Raw genomic sequence first — 15,000 nt, forward strand, 5'->3', positions numbered from 1 at the left:
ACTAGACGAGGTGTTAGTTATTTTAGTCAATGTTGAAAATTACACACACAAAAAAAATCTGGAATAATAATATGTACCAGGCACAATTCGGTACTGGGTTATTCCAGGTTCAGCTATAGTGCAATAATAATAATAATAGATTGCCGATTCATATTTACTAAAGTCCCGGATTGCCGACGTGTTGTTTTTCTTAGAGAGGAAGTTACAACCATAAGTGAAGACCATTTTCCTCTTGGCATAGATAAAACTTAAACTTATCAACCTCTCTGTGTAACTACCAACGTGTTTTCTTTCAATGGTAATTTTTACAAACAAAAAATTTGGCTGTAGCATGGGAAGTCCCCTATCACCCCTTCTAGCAAACTTGTACATGGAATATTTCGAAACAGAACTTTTGTCGTCTATCAAACCCCATAACATGATCTGGCTTAGATACGTAGATGATATCTTTACTTTCTGGGACAATAGCTGGGGGACTTTAAGGAATTTTTTAATAGGCTAAATTCGCTAGTTCCGACCATAAAATTTAAAACAGAATGGGAAAAGGACGGAAAACTGCCGTTCCTAGATGTACTGATCATAAGAAAACAGAACAGGTATGCATTTACAGTATATAGAAAACCCACCTTCGCTGTCTCCTACATTCATTTCTTTGTCACGACGTTCCTGTAAAATCATGGTAGGGTGCAAACTTATTCCTAGAGGACTTAGGATATAGTTCAAATGAGTACCTGGATCAAGAATTTAACACGATCCGCCAACACCTAACGCAACTGCTCTATCCACCACACATTATCGAGAGGGCTATTAATAAAGCAAATAAAATATACTACAGAGGTCCCACTCACAACAGACAAATAGATTTCAACAACAAAATAAAGCTTCCATACGATGAAAACATCCAAAAGGCCACCGAGCAACTCAGTTCTGATAATCCTTTCATTTTCCATTATCCCAAATCCATCGGGAGTTCGCTCGTTAACGTATACTTAAATAACAAAAGGGAAGAAGCCGGAGTTTACAAGATACCGTGTAGTAATTATTGCGATATTTATGTAGGCGACAGGCAGATCGCCTCTGCAAAAGAATAACAGAGCACAAAAGATCAGTACGTTACGCTTCGAGAGTTCGGGAATTTTCCTACATATTAGAAATACAGGGCATGTCATTAACTGGAGTGGGGCGGAGTTGGTTTTCAAGAGTAGCTGTCCGTACAAAAGAAAGATGCTGGAATCTGCTATCATCAATCAAACCAACAATATGAACCTGTCAGGAGGACATTGGAAATCGGACACCATTGACACCTTAATCCTCGCACCCTTTTTGAAGAAGATGACCCAAGAAACGCGACCGCCAGATCCATCGCCAAACGGGAGCTAATGAGGCCAAAAACCACTAGGGAATTTGGTCAATCTCTCCTTCTTAAGAACGCCACCTCCTTAACATCGGAGGCCTAAGGTCACACTCATGTTTTTGTATATATACCATTGTAACTTTCCACCTGTCCATATTCTACCAGTGAACAGGGGCACAGAAACAAGTGCCCGAAATATATGGTTTCAACGTTTAAATAGTGTTTTATGGGCCTCTTATTTTCATATTACACTGTAGTATTACAGGAAAAGTTATTATCTATATATATATATATATATATATATATATATATATATATATATATATATATATATATAGATAGATAGATAGATAGATAGATAGATAGATATATGTATGTATATAGATAGATAGATAGATATATCCGGAGCCAGTAGGAAATAATGAAAGGCAGCAGTACCTAGCGCTTTCGTGTATTTTGATACACCTCATCAGGGTACAATATAAGAATGAAAAACAGCTTCGAAATTTCAAAGGTAAACATAAAAACGAAGAAAATTAAAATACAGAACAACCAAACTACAGCTAAATGGTCCATAAGCCAAGAATTATACCCTAAAGGATAAATGCTATAAATGGAAATGAAACTACTAAGCAGTCTGTTACATAGTTACTAAGCTTAACAATGCATTTCGTGTTGTGTGTTATCTAGCTTATATTCCCCATCGCTAATATTAAACACACAACTTGACTTATGTTTTATTATGCCAGATTCTATAATGTTTCTTTTAATAATATCTCTACAAAATAAAATTTCCTTTGAATTTTTCCAATTAATTGCATGATCAAAATTGTTCATATGTAGAAAGAGGGCACTCGATGTATTACCTACTTGTACAATGTGTTGATTTACTTGATGCCAACAGTTTACCACTTTGACCAATATACTTTTTATAACAATCTCCTCAAGGAATTTCATATATGCAACCTGTTTGTAAATGGGGAGAGTTCTTTATCAAAATTGCTCTCACAGACTGAGTGTTACTAAAAGCAACATTAACATTAAAAACTTTAAACATTTTGGGCAAAAAGAGAGAAACCTGTAGTCAAAAGGTAAAACAAGCAAATACAACGATCAAAAGTTTGTATTATTGGGTCATATGCATACAATGTTTTTTAGTTTTAGCAGTATCGACTAAATAAGTTGGGTACTTCAATCTGAAAAGCAATATCACAAATCTTATAATCCGTCTCACCCGACGTAACCTCACCAAAAACATTAAAAAAAATACAGGTTAACGTTCAAATGCTGATTGGAGTAAAAGTGAAAGTAAGAAAATACATTTGTAAGTGTCCTAAAAACAGAAAATTTAAATCTGTTACAGTGTCTATGCACACTTACATCTAAAAAGGGTAAATGAATTTTTTTCTCAGCTGTGAATTTGAGAGGGAACTAGAGATGAATCTAAATAGAAATCGGTTTACATCCTCACGTAACGGCCATACACAAATATGTCATCTACATACCTAAACCAAAGAACATTCACCGGTAAAATATTTGATAAAAGTTTCTTTTCGAAAAACTCCATGTAAATGATGCTTAAAAGCGGCGACAAAGGGTTCCCCATCGCCATACCAAACTTCTGCTCATAGAAATTTCCATTAAAAGTAAATTTACACTCCTTTATGCATAGTTTTAGTAACTCTAAGATGGTGTCGGTTGGCAGAGAAAATTCATAGTTACCCAACTCATTGGCTAAAAAGTTATCAGATCGTCAACTGGAACTTTAATGAATAGTGAAATTACATAAAAACTAACCATTTTAAATTCATAATTAATGTTACAGCTTCTGAGACGATTTAGAAAATCCAAATTATTTTTTACTGAAAACCCTGAAAATTTTCCCAAAAGAGGTGACAATTTACTGACAAACCACTTTGACAAATTATAAGTTGATGACCCAACAGAACTAATAATAGGTCGTACAGGGTTATTTTGTTTGTGAGTTTTAACAAGTCCATAAAGGTAGGGCAGTGATGCACACAATACAAAATTTCTTAATTAAATCATCTTTTCCCCTTAACAGTGTTTTAAGTTTTTTATTGAAGCTACTGTTAACTTTCTCTAGCGGACTATGGTTCAGAACTGAATACGTTTCTTGGTCACTTGACAAAACTAACATCTTATTTACATAGTCACCTTTATTTATTAACACAAGAGCATTTCCTACTGGCTCCAGATATACAATCTTCACGTGTTACTTGTGATCGTATAACATATACAGGGTACGGCATAAGTAACGCCCTTTGTTTAAGTGGAACAAAATTAAAAGCCTTTTTGATATTCCTTTTATTTTTTCGAACATGAATGGCTACAGGTTAATAGATTAATATAATATATTAACAAAATTAATATAATGCTTATTCGGTTTAATAATGCGGCATGAGTAACGCCCTTTTAATTTTATATATCTTATAATGTATATTTTCTTTTATTATTTTCTTTAATTAATTTGCTAAATCTTCATTTTTCAGATATTTTATACAACCAAGGAGATAACAAAGGAGCAGAGAGTAAAGCAATTCAATTGTACTATCAAACAATAAAATGGTGCTGAAACTGCAAGATTGTTATCAGCTGAATTTAACACTCCCAAGCAGTAAAGCCGAAATATAATTTGTATTGAACATTATTAAAACCGAATAAGATTATATTAATTTTGTTTAATATATTATACAATCTATTAACCTGCAACACATTCATCCAGTATGATAATTCCGCAGTATGGCTTTTAATTTTGTTCCACTTAAACAAAGGGCGTTACAGAGGTTAGACTCCTAGAGAGAGAGAGAGAGAGAGAGAGAGAGAGAGAGTATATATATATATATATATATATATATACATGTACATACATACATATTAATAAGCCTGTGGAGGAGTATTTCTTTTCCTGCACTATAAAAATCAGTCAATAATCATGGCGGTTACCAGCAAAGATTGAAATTCACTGACACGAATAACTGAAATCGTCACATCAGAGGTGATAAAAAATTTCTGTCCCTGTTTCTCTGCGCAGTCATTTTTCGATAAAGACGATCACTATTTCTGATCAGAAAGACAGAATGCTGATAGGTCGTATTAAAAAGACAGAAGGTGGAAAAGGCAGCAGTGAAAACTCAAAGACAAACATCCCCTCAACTAGGAATCTAAAAATAAGATTGACACTCACTTATTTGTAAAGCGTCATTTCTGCACTTCAGATTTCCACAGTAGCGTATAAAATACACAGAACAGTATTTCGCGAATTATTTTTCGTAAAAGGCAACTTCTTTTGAATGCTACTGAAATTTGAGATAAACTGTAGTAATAAATGAAAATCATTTCCTCTTCTCTCTCTCTCTCTTCTGGAAAACTAACTGACCTCCGGGTAATTACACTATGACTTATTCAATGTTTCAATAGATTATGCAGCTCCCTGGCAAAGATAACGCTCATATCACATGCCGAGGCCATTACCATTGCACATCATAGCCTTATGAGATGATTAAGTGGAGAAAATTCTAATTTTAGAAAGGTCAGTTTTTTTAAAAGACATTATCTTGTGTGTGATACACTCGATTCTATTTTTCATAGAAAGTAGGAGAGAGAGAGAGAGAGAGAATTCAGAAGTGATAAAGGCAGTGCAGTACGTGATTTTAGTGCAAAAAGTCTCTTCAGATCGAGCAATTTCCTCCATTAAGCTATGAAGTGTGACGTGACGAAATCATTGCAATTATAAAACATACAATGTCAGCCTTTCTCTTCTTGTGCGACGTTCTTTTCTGGTATATGAAGTAAGTAGGTAAAAGCAAAAGTTATTTATGTCCTATGTTCTGAATATTTGGCGTCCTCAAGAAAGTTGGTGTGTCACTTATGTCCTCAATTATTATTATTATTATTATTATTATTATTATTATTATTATTATTATATATTATTTATTTTATTTTATTTTCATATTTTTGCTGAAGAAAATAACATGCATATATAAAAACTATGTAGTAGGGTAAAAGGTGCCAAGTAATCGCAACTGATATGAGAGAGACTCACTGCTATAAACTATCTGTTATTAATCCCACTTTTTATCGATAAGAGTCTGATTAGAGGAGTGAGACACCTGCTGAACTGATATTATACATATAAATATATATACAATTCCTCTCTTCTCTCTCCATATATATAGTATATATATATATATATATATATACATATATATATACATATATATATAGTCTCGGTAATTAAGTATTATTTGGTAAATTTAGCTTAATTGATAAATATTGCTAAGACTAGGAAGAACATTTTAGAGATGAGCTTTCTTGAGGTATAAAACTCATCATCAGGCTGAAAAACTGACAAGGATGAGAATCAAGATAAATTACACAAAAATGAATTGTCACACAAACTCAGCAAAAATACCAACCAAAATATATAAATGAACAAGTAAATACAAACTAAAAGGGTGAGACTTAAAATCACGAAAAATTAAAAGCGAACATAAACATAAAAATATGAAAATAAAAATAAGGTGAATGTAAACAAAACTACCAATTAAAAGTAAAATATTTAACGATCTAATTGAGTACTCTGCTATGAAATTACACGATAGCTAGTTGAATACCAGACGAGATGTTGTTCAATTCCGGCTTTTATCTTTTTAGTAGTCAGCGACTTCTTGAGGGAACCGTGTTGTCCAGTCTATTTGAACAAAAAGACAGTACCAAAATCCAGGTCAGTGAAAGGATGGTCTTGTGCTAAACTGTGTTCTTAACGGGCAAGAAAAGGTGGTTTGGAAAAGGGGAAACTTAGTTCTAATAGAAGACCTCTTCTGTGTCCTGGTAAAATTCTGTGGTCTGAGGGGAACTGATCCTAGGTATCGCAGACCACACTGCGAACAAGTGAACAAGTAAACGACACAGGAATTAAGGTCCACAGGCAGAGTAGGCTTATCTCTCAAAAGTGATCTTATTGTAAAAGGATTACAGAAAACAAACGGGAAACTAATTTGAGGGAAACAATGCTTAAGTATTTCTTGTAACTTTTTTTCTGACCATATAGCTACTATGACCAAGGTAAGGCAATTTAATGTACTTTACATCTTTACTAACAGTACTGTACACCGGTCTGGGACAAAACTTTTCATTTAAAACATTTTTCAGAACTTTGTAAACTACAAAAATGGGATATGAGTTTTCAGATAAATAATTGGAGGAAAACAATGTCTTGATGAAAAAGTTTAAAATCGCAACAAACATTGTAAGCTCTATTTATCATAGTGTATTGAGTTAAGTTTATACAACTTTGAGAAAAACTGAGGTAATTTAATCCCAAGCCAGTAAATGTACTTTTCCTGTAAACAGAAGTTTAAATTTGCCGTTATTTCTGTATATCTGAACATCTAAAAATGACAACTTATTGTCCTGTTCGGTCTCAGAAGTAAAAGAAATGTTAGGGTTACGAGAATTAAAATATTCAAATAAATCAACATGTGATAATTCCTTAAACACAAGGAAAGTATCCCAAAGGTTTGAAAGCACTAGGGCATAAAGACATCCAAATCCTTTCACAATAACCCATGAAGCAATCCGCATATACAGGTCCAAGGGAATTTCCCATAGCTACTCCATCTATTTGATTATATAATTTACCATCAAAGTAAAATGCTACCACAGTTGCTAAATGTAATAATTTTTGCAAGCTATTTAATTAAGTCCAAACACTGACAAGTGGTTTTCACATATATTATTACATTAATGTCGGTTGTTTTTTTAGTGGATATTGGTGAAAAGAGAGGTTACATCGAAACTAGCTATTAGCAACATCTTGGTTAAAATTGAAAGAGCATAATTCTTGAACAAATTTGGAAGAATTAGAGAGATGTTAAATTCACTTAGTTAGAGGGTTTAAACTGGAACTAAAAACTTGGGACAGGTTATAACTAAAAGTACCAATTGTTGTGATTTTAATTTGAGTTTGCATCAAGATATGGTTTTCCTCCAGAATTATTTTTCTGAAAACTATATCCTATTTTTAGATAAGAAGTTCTGAAAATTTTAAATTGAAAAGTTTGTCCCAGACCGGTGCACAGTCTCGTTGGAAGACAAAGTACATTAAATTGCCTTACCTTGGTCATAGTAGCTATATAACAGAAAGTTACAAGAAATACTACATTGCTCTTTCTAAATTAGTTTAAGCGAGCTTTGTAATCCTTACATAAGATCACTTTTGAGAAAGAAGCTCATTTCCGCCCGTGGACCCTAATTCCTGTGTCGTTTACTTGTTCATTTGTTGCAGAGTGGTCTATGATACCTGGATCCAGTTCCCGCTGGCTCAGACACAGAATTTTGGGACACAGAGGTCTTTTCTTTCTATTAGAACTAGGTTTCCCTTTCCAAACCACCCTTCTGCCATTAGAGAACACAGTTTAGCTCAAGACCATCCTTTCACTGACCTGCTGGGATTTTGCACTACCTTATTGTTCAAATAGACTGACCTTTTGATTTCAGAGTCGCTGACTACAAAAGATGAAGCCGGAATTGTATCAACTCGTCTGGATATTCAACTAGCTATCGTAAAATTCCATAGGCACTCAATTAGGTCGTTAACATTTACTTTGTGGGGAGTAGTTTGTTTTCTCTACATTTCTAATTTTATTTATTTCATATTTTTATGTTTATGTTCGCTTTTAATTTTCGTGATTTTACGTCTCACCTTTTAGTTTGTATTTGTTGTTCATTTTATATATTTGGTTATATTTTTGTTGAGGATTTATTATGACAACTAATTTATTGGTAATTTATTGATTCTCATCCTTGTCGGTTTTTTTTTCTAGCCTGATGATGATGTTTTATACTGAAAAAGCTCGTATAATAAAGAATGTTCTTCCTATCTTGGCAATAATAATTATCATTAAGCTATATATATATATATATATATGTTATATATATATATATATATATATATATATATATATACATGTAAACCTGTACATATTGTTTCTCACGCAAACAATAGTATAAATAAGCATGTACATATTTGTGTGTATATATATATCTAGATAAATATATATTTATGTATGTATGAATGTATGCTGTATAAGGTATGTATAGAAACAGGTCAAATACATGACTTTATCTTTTGTCAAATAGAGTCGCCTGTTTATATTTATTTTTGGCACTGTTAGTCAATCATTCAACTTATTAATGAAAGTTGTCATTAGTTGAAATTCGTGATGAAATTGTGTTATAGCTTCATTAGCCTTCTCTCAGAAAAAGATAAAACTACAGAAAACGAATCACTATATAAGCACACACACGTAATGCCACGCAGCCATCGTAGTGGAAGCTGAGTGATACGAGCATAGTGTCGACCTTCCGGGAACTGTTATGATTACCCAGCGCTTCAGAAGGTCACAGCGGAGCCTTCATCTTTCTAGCGGAGCTTTATTTACTTACACACAAATTGAGAGCAGCCACACAACAGCGCCATGTTACAGCAGTTAGAAAAGATGCAGAATTACGTGCCACTGTTGAAGTCCTGATACATTCCCGGGAACTCAACACCCCTAGGCCATCGGAGCAACAGCACACCCAGGTCATCTGAATTGCACAAACACGTCCGACAGTTAAACTTCATAACCGCACACCGACCAGAGCGCCGTGATCTCCTTGTGAAAAGACAGCACGATCAATTTCAGAAAACGAGAGTTGTGTCGGTCGCAGATAGCAGCGAAAGAGCCGAGCGCAGGCCCCCGCCATTGATACCGACGTGCGGAAAGCAGCGATACGGCTCGGCTTCAGCGGTACCTTCGGCGCCTGCGGTCTCAATACAGCCCGATTTTCCTGCCTCGCGACGGCGCGGCAGAAACTTTGAAACGAGTAACACCAGCACCGGCGCGTTTCATCGCAGCTTAGGTCAATTGAGCTCAGACTTCTGCATAGAATCCATCTGTTCAGCAGACGTTGTAGGTTTGGCAGCATGACATCGGGAAGGCTCCATCTCTGCAAACTAAACTCTCATTTCAGTGATGTTTGTTGGGCGAAGATGCTCCTAGGTGAGACTCATGTGTGATCGTCAAAGCACAAAAAAAAAAATATATATATATGTGTGTGTGTGTACATATATATATATATATATATATATATATATATATATATAGTATATATATATATATATATATATTTATATATATATATAGCATATATATATAGTGTTATATATATATAGTATATATATATATATATATATATATCTCATATACATAAATGTGTGTAAGTGTGTGTAGTGTCATCCGCATGTGACACAGAGAATAGATAATCATTTGAAAGGTGAAAATTAAAGACAAAAGTATCATACTTTTGTGTATCATGAACACTCTTTGGGGTATAAATTACTCCAAAGTACCCTCTTCAAGAAGTGTACATGATACGCGAAAAAGCTCTGGTACCTGGTCTGAAATTTTCACCTTCAAATGGTTATCTGCATTTATATTTGTCTTGATTGATTGATTATGGCTGCTAAAACTGATGTCACAACATCCAGGAATTGACGCCGTAATAAATTAAAATAGGAAACTAAAAAACAAATAAATAAATAAATTAATTTAAAGTGAGTTTCATATGAAAAATATCTACAAATATAAATAAGTAAATAAAAATACATATATAAAATCACATCTGCTCATATATAATGAAGTCAAGGGAAGCAAAACAACAGAAGCAACAACTGCTAAGATTCATTGTTGTTGTTGGAGGCCATTTTCTCCACTTCGAATCCTTCTCTCTCATATCACTCGTCTCCTTCATCTCATCTCTTAATTCCAAATCCTTCATCGACATATCCATAGACCTCAAATTAGACTGTTTCTTAAAGGAAGCCTCTCAATTCTCATTTACAACTTGAAAATGGCTTTTGCAGAAATGTAATTATCCTTTTTACTCTTCAGTAATTCTCTAGCTAACTTCTTAAGAAGGAGGAGGAAGTCTGTCAAATGCTCAATATATATTAATATTTAACAAGTGTTAACAGCTCTCTGCCTTTTAAGTCGAAGTAACGTAACTGTCTTACCAGCAAATTCCTCGAAAAGTCAAATCAAAGTAAAATAATTGTCGTACTAACATATTCCTCGAAAGCCCTTCAATCGTGAGGAATTCTAAGGAGGTTAGTCTCATTACTATTGGATTCCAATGTCTGTTTTGACCAAATTCTTCTAAGTCATTCACTTACTTGCTTATTCATTTACAACACGAAAAACTTCCCAAGTTCTTTTTGAGAGCGCTGACTGCATTCTAGCACTTCCGAACATTGCGTGTTCACCCTGTGGTCGTTACAGTAGCTACAACGAAGGAGGGAACCGAATGGGCCATTTCCTTTGAGTGCCTTTGCATGTAGAAACTTGAGCAGGAGGAGAGAGAGATAGAGAGAGAGGGAGAGAAAGAAAGAGAGAGAGGAGAAGGGGGGGGGCGGCGTGTGAAGGGCACGTTCTACGGGGAAAATGGTACTTGCGTCTATGTGTTTCTGTGCATTTGTGCGTGTGTGTGTGTGTGTGTGTGTGTGTGTGTGTGTGTGTGTGAGAGAGAGAGAGAGAGAGAGAGAGAGAGAGAGAGAGAGAGAGAGAGAGAGAGAGTACATGGCAAGTTATCTGGCAAAATGGTAATTGTGTATGTGTGTGTGTGAGAGAGAGAGAGAGAGAGAGAGAGAGAGAGAGAGAGAGAGAGAGAGAGTGTGGCAAATACTTAGATCTTCATATGAGAGAGAGAGAGAGAGAGAGAGAGAGAGAGAGAGAGAGAGAGAGAGAGAGAGAGACCCTTTCATCACATACCAGTGGAAGCCACTAACAGAGAAGAAGTAGTGGTCAGACTCAAAATCGAGGTGGTTCTGGAATATCTGCGATGAAGATTCTTGCGGACGTTTCCCAACGATTCTCTCATAAAAAGTACGTTGTTTTGATCAAAGAAATATTTCATAAAAACAAAGAAATATCTATCTATCTATCTATCTAATATATATATATATATATATATATATATATATATATATATATATGTAAATATTATGTTATATGTACAGTCACTCAAAAATGTTTTGTAACATGTTCCAGAAGTTTTCATTCACCTAACAGTAATTTGTTCTTTTGATATTTACAAGGAAATGTAATTTTCCTATTCGACTTTGGTTATTAATCATACGGTTAACAATATAAAAAAGAATGGTGAGTGAAAAATTCATGTTACGAAAAAGGACGAAACATTTTGAAAAATTTCACTTCAGATGATTGGGCAAAAGAGTCAAAGAAGAAACTATATTTCGAATCCAGATAAAAGCTTATTGACTAATGAAATAATATTGAATAATCATCAATGAAATTATATATAAATAAAGAAAGAAAGAATTCAACCATTGTTGTTGTCAAAAACAAAAAAAGAAGAAATCTCATAACGTCGTATGTTATCGTGTGACTCCACACTCGGGCAGGAAAGTTAAACTAAACTGTCTCGTCACTTGCACCGATAAGATGGGCGCCAGACTTAGCCGCTCCACAATCATTAGCTTGCATAAGACTAATGTCTCTATTGTAGATATTGCTAGGCAGCTTAGCTAAAAATAAAACAACTATGTATAGAGGGATACAACAGAGAGAACGAGGAAATATGATAAATTCATTATAAAAAGTGGAGGACGACCCCATTGTTGCACTAGTGTTAAGGATCATCATCGGATGATCACTGAAGGAGCTCTGCCTAACTCCCCTGACAACCGGTGTTGCTATAAAGAGAGAACACACTCTCCCTTCAAGTTGCTACTCAAACCATCCGTAGCAGGCTACATGAGACCAAGATATTATTTCATCATACTCCTGCCAAGAAACACTTCATATCAGCGAAACACAAAGAATAGAGGGTAGGTTTGCGTTATAATATAATCCAGTGGCCGATGATTTCTGTACGAGTCATCTTTTGCGATGAGGAGGAGACATTCCCCACTGATGAGCATGCTAGTCCTCTTCACTGCTGGCATTTAGCATTAACTAAATATATGTTGAACTTCTAGCCAATTTTAATTCTTTAGAAACTTGGATAATAAGAAATACAAAAATAGGCATTATATATATTCAGTTAACTTCATAAGTTTGGCCTAAGTAGCAATGAAAGAAATGAGAAATTACGCATGATAACGGCATTATATATTTATATATATATATATATATATATATATATATATATATATATATATATATATATACAGTATGTGTGTGTGTGTGCGTGCGCGCGGGCGCTTATATTCTACGTATTATAAAAATATACGTGAAATGTTAGTCTAGTTCAGTATATTTTATATTAAGTTTCCCTAGTTCACAATATACATAGGATTATTCATTCAGAAATTTAATAATTAATAATAATGTGAAGCAAATCTTTACAAAAGTCGTATTTGTTGATGTTAATAAGACTAATATAACAGTCGTAGGCCTATGTCTACAAAGTTCACACATATGAAGAAGATAAAACAACGATAGTGATGGCAGTTGGAGTTGAAAATATTAAAATATAAGAACACCGATGTCCTCTGAAGTATTATAGTAACATCCTTTATTTAAGTAAAGTATGACAACAGTAAGCAGTATCAGAAAAAGCCCTGTTTAAGGGAAACTGCAGGTAATTTCTCGGACCCACCACTAGTGTTCAGTTGTTTCATGCGCTTACACGCTTACAACTGAGTTGACAAATAGCGCCAGATGTCGCTATTATAAGCTGTTGTCCAAAAAGTTTTGAAGTATGTTGCAAACCTTTTTTGAGTGATTGTACATAATAATAATAATAATAATAATAATAATAATAATAATAATAATAATAATAATAATAATAATAATAATAATAATAATAATATTATTATTATTATTATTATTATTATTAGAAGAAGAAGAAGAAGAAGAAGAAGAAGAAGAAGAAGAAGAAGAAGAAGAAGAAGAAGAAGAAGAAGAAGAAGAAGAAGAATTCTATTCATATGGAACAAGCCCACCACCGGGTCCATTGGCTTGAAATTCAAGCTGCCAAAGAATATGCTGTTCGTATGAAAGAAGTAACAAAAGATAATATGAAATACAGAAAGAAGAGATCAGTTATTAGAAAGCAAAAATTTATTAACAAATTAACACACAAATAGATAAAAATGTAAGTAAACTATTAAAACACCAGGGGAATTGTTTTAGGGTAGTAATGGGTTGTAGCGGCTTAGTGGTAAATAGCAACAGAACTAGTAAAAAAAAAATATGAATTAAGTTGAAGAACTGTATATAAAAGGGAATAAAAAATAGTTGCAACATAGTAAACATTATTATTTGTTGAAGTGCTTATAAGTCATTTCAGCCTCCATGACCCATAAGATGTAAAGGCCCAAATGACAGTCAACAATCATCAAGGGGTGAGGTAACATTGTTGACATTATGATCTTCCTTCTTGTCGTCAAGATTAACAAAAAAGCTACAGAAATCTAATAATATTAATTTGATCTAGAGCTACTCTCACAGTCTTGATATAATGACTGGAATAAAAAATTTAAGTCAACGGCCAAATTGGGACCTATGAGGTCATTTATTGCTGAAAGGGAAACTGAGAATAAAGAGGCTAAAGGGTGTAACAGGAGGAAAACCTCGCAGCTGCACTCTGGAACAACTGTTAGGAGAGGGTAGAAAGTAAGATGGAATTGAATTGATTGAATACAGAGTTTAGGCCAAAGGCCAAGCACTGGGACCTAAGAGGTCATTTAGCGATGGAGGGGAGATCGAGAGTAGGCAGGTCTGAAAGGTGTAACAGGAGGAAAACCTCGCAGTTGCACTAGAAATATTTGTTAAGAGAGGGTGGATAGCGAGATGGAAGGAAGATAATATCAGTGGAGGTACAGTAAAGGGATTGAAAAGGGTTGCAGCTAGGGGCCTAAGTGACGCTACAAAGAACCTTAAGTAACGCCCGCAGCGCACTGCGTGAGGTGCACTGACGGCACTACCCCCTTGCGGGGTTGTATAATGATGAAAGCTTCCTTCTGAGAATAAAAACCGGTCTTGCCTATGATCCTAAGTTGACAAATTCACGAATTTGTGTAGACAACAAGATGTAGTGACTGGGAGTATGCGTCAACTAAGTTTAAAATCATTCAATTAGGAAAAGTGTTCTTTCATAGCGACAAGTTTAAAATCATTCAATTAGGAAAAGTGTTCTTTCATAGCGACCAAGGCAAGGGCAAGATGTATCAGCAGAAAGATGGTCGCTCTTAAGTGTTACCTTCGCCAAATTCTTCTTGGGTTGCACCGAAGCTATTATCAATAATAACTAAATAAAGGACATGAACTTTATTTGGTAAACAAGGCTCACATTACAGTGTAAGAGATTATCGAATGAAACTTCTAAAAAATTACCATGAAATATCTTAACATAACTTTTATCGAATTTCTAGGCAAAAGACTCTTTATAGCTAAGAAGATCATCGTGTGTATACAAGGGTTATATAAGAGCACGGAGGTGGAGGAAAGGAGAAGGGGAAGAAGACCAAAGTTCAGATGGAAAGCTAAAATAGCAAGTGACGACATGCGGGAGAAAGGTTCAATTAAGGAGTCAGGATGCACTGGGCAGAGGAA

General features: G+C 34.5%; 1 protein-coding gene across 1 annotated transcript in view; it reads right to left on the minus strand.

The window, feature by feature from the left end:
* The window catches only part of LOC136837888 (uncharacterized), a 269,555-nt gene that overhangs the window by 170,234 nt on the left and 84,321 nt on the right, over positions 1-15,000 (minus strand). The gene's annotated exons all lie outside the window — the stretch shown is intronic.

The sequence above is a fragment of the Macrobrachium rosenbergii genome, unplaced genomic scaffold (assembly GCF_040412425.1).
Source record: "Macrobrachium rosenbergii isolate ZJJX-2024 unplaced genomic scaffold, ASM4041242v1 13875, whole genome shotgun sequence".
Taxonomy (NCBI): Eukaryota; Metazoa; Arthropoda; class Malacostraca; order Decapoda; family Palaemonidae; genus Macrobrachium; species Macrobrachium rosenbergii.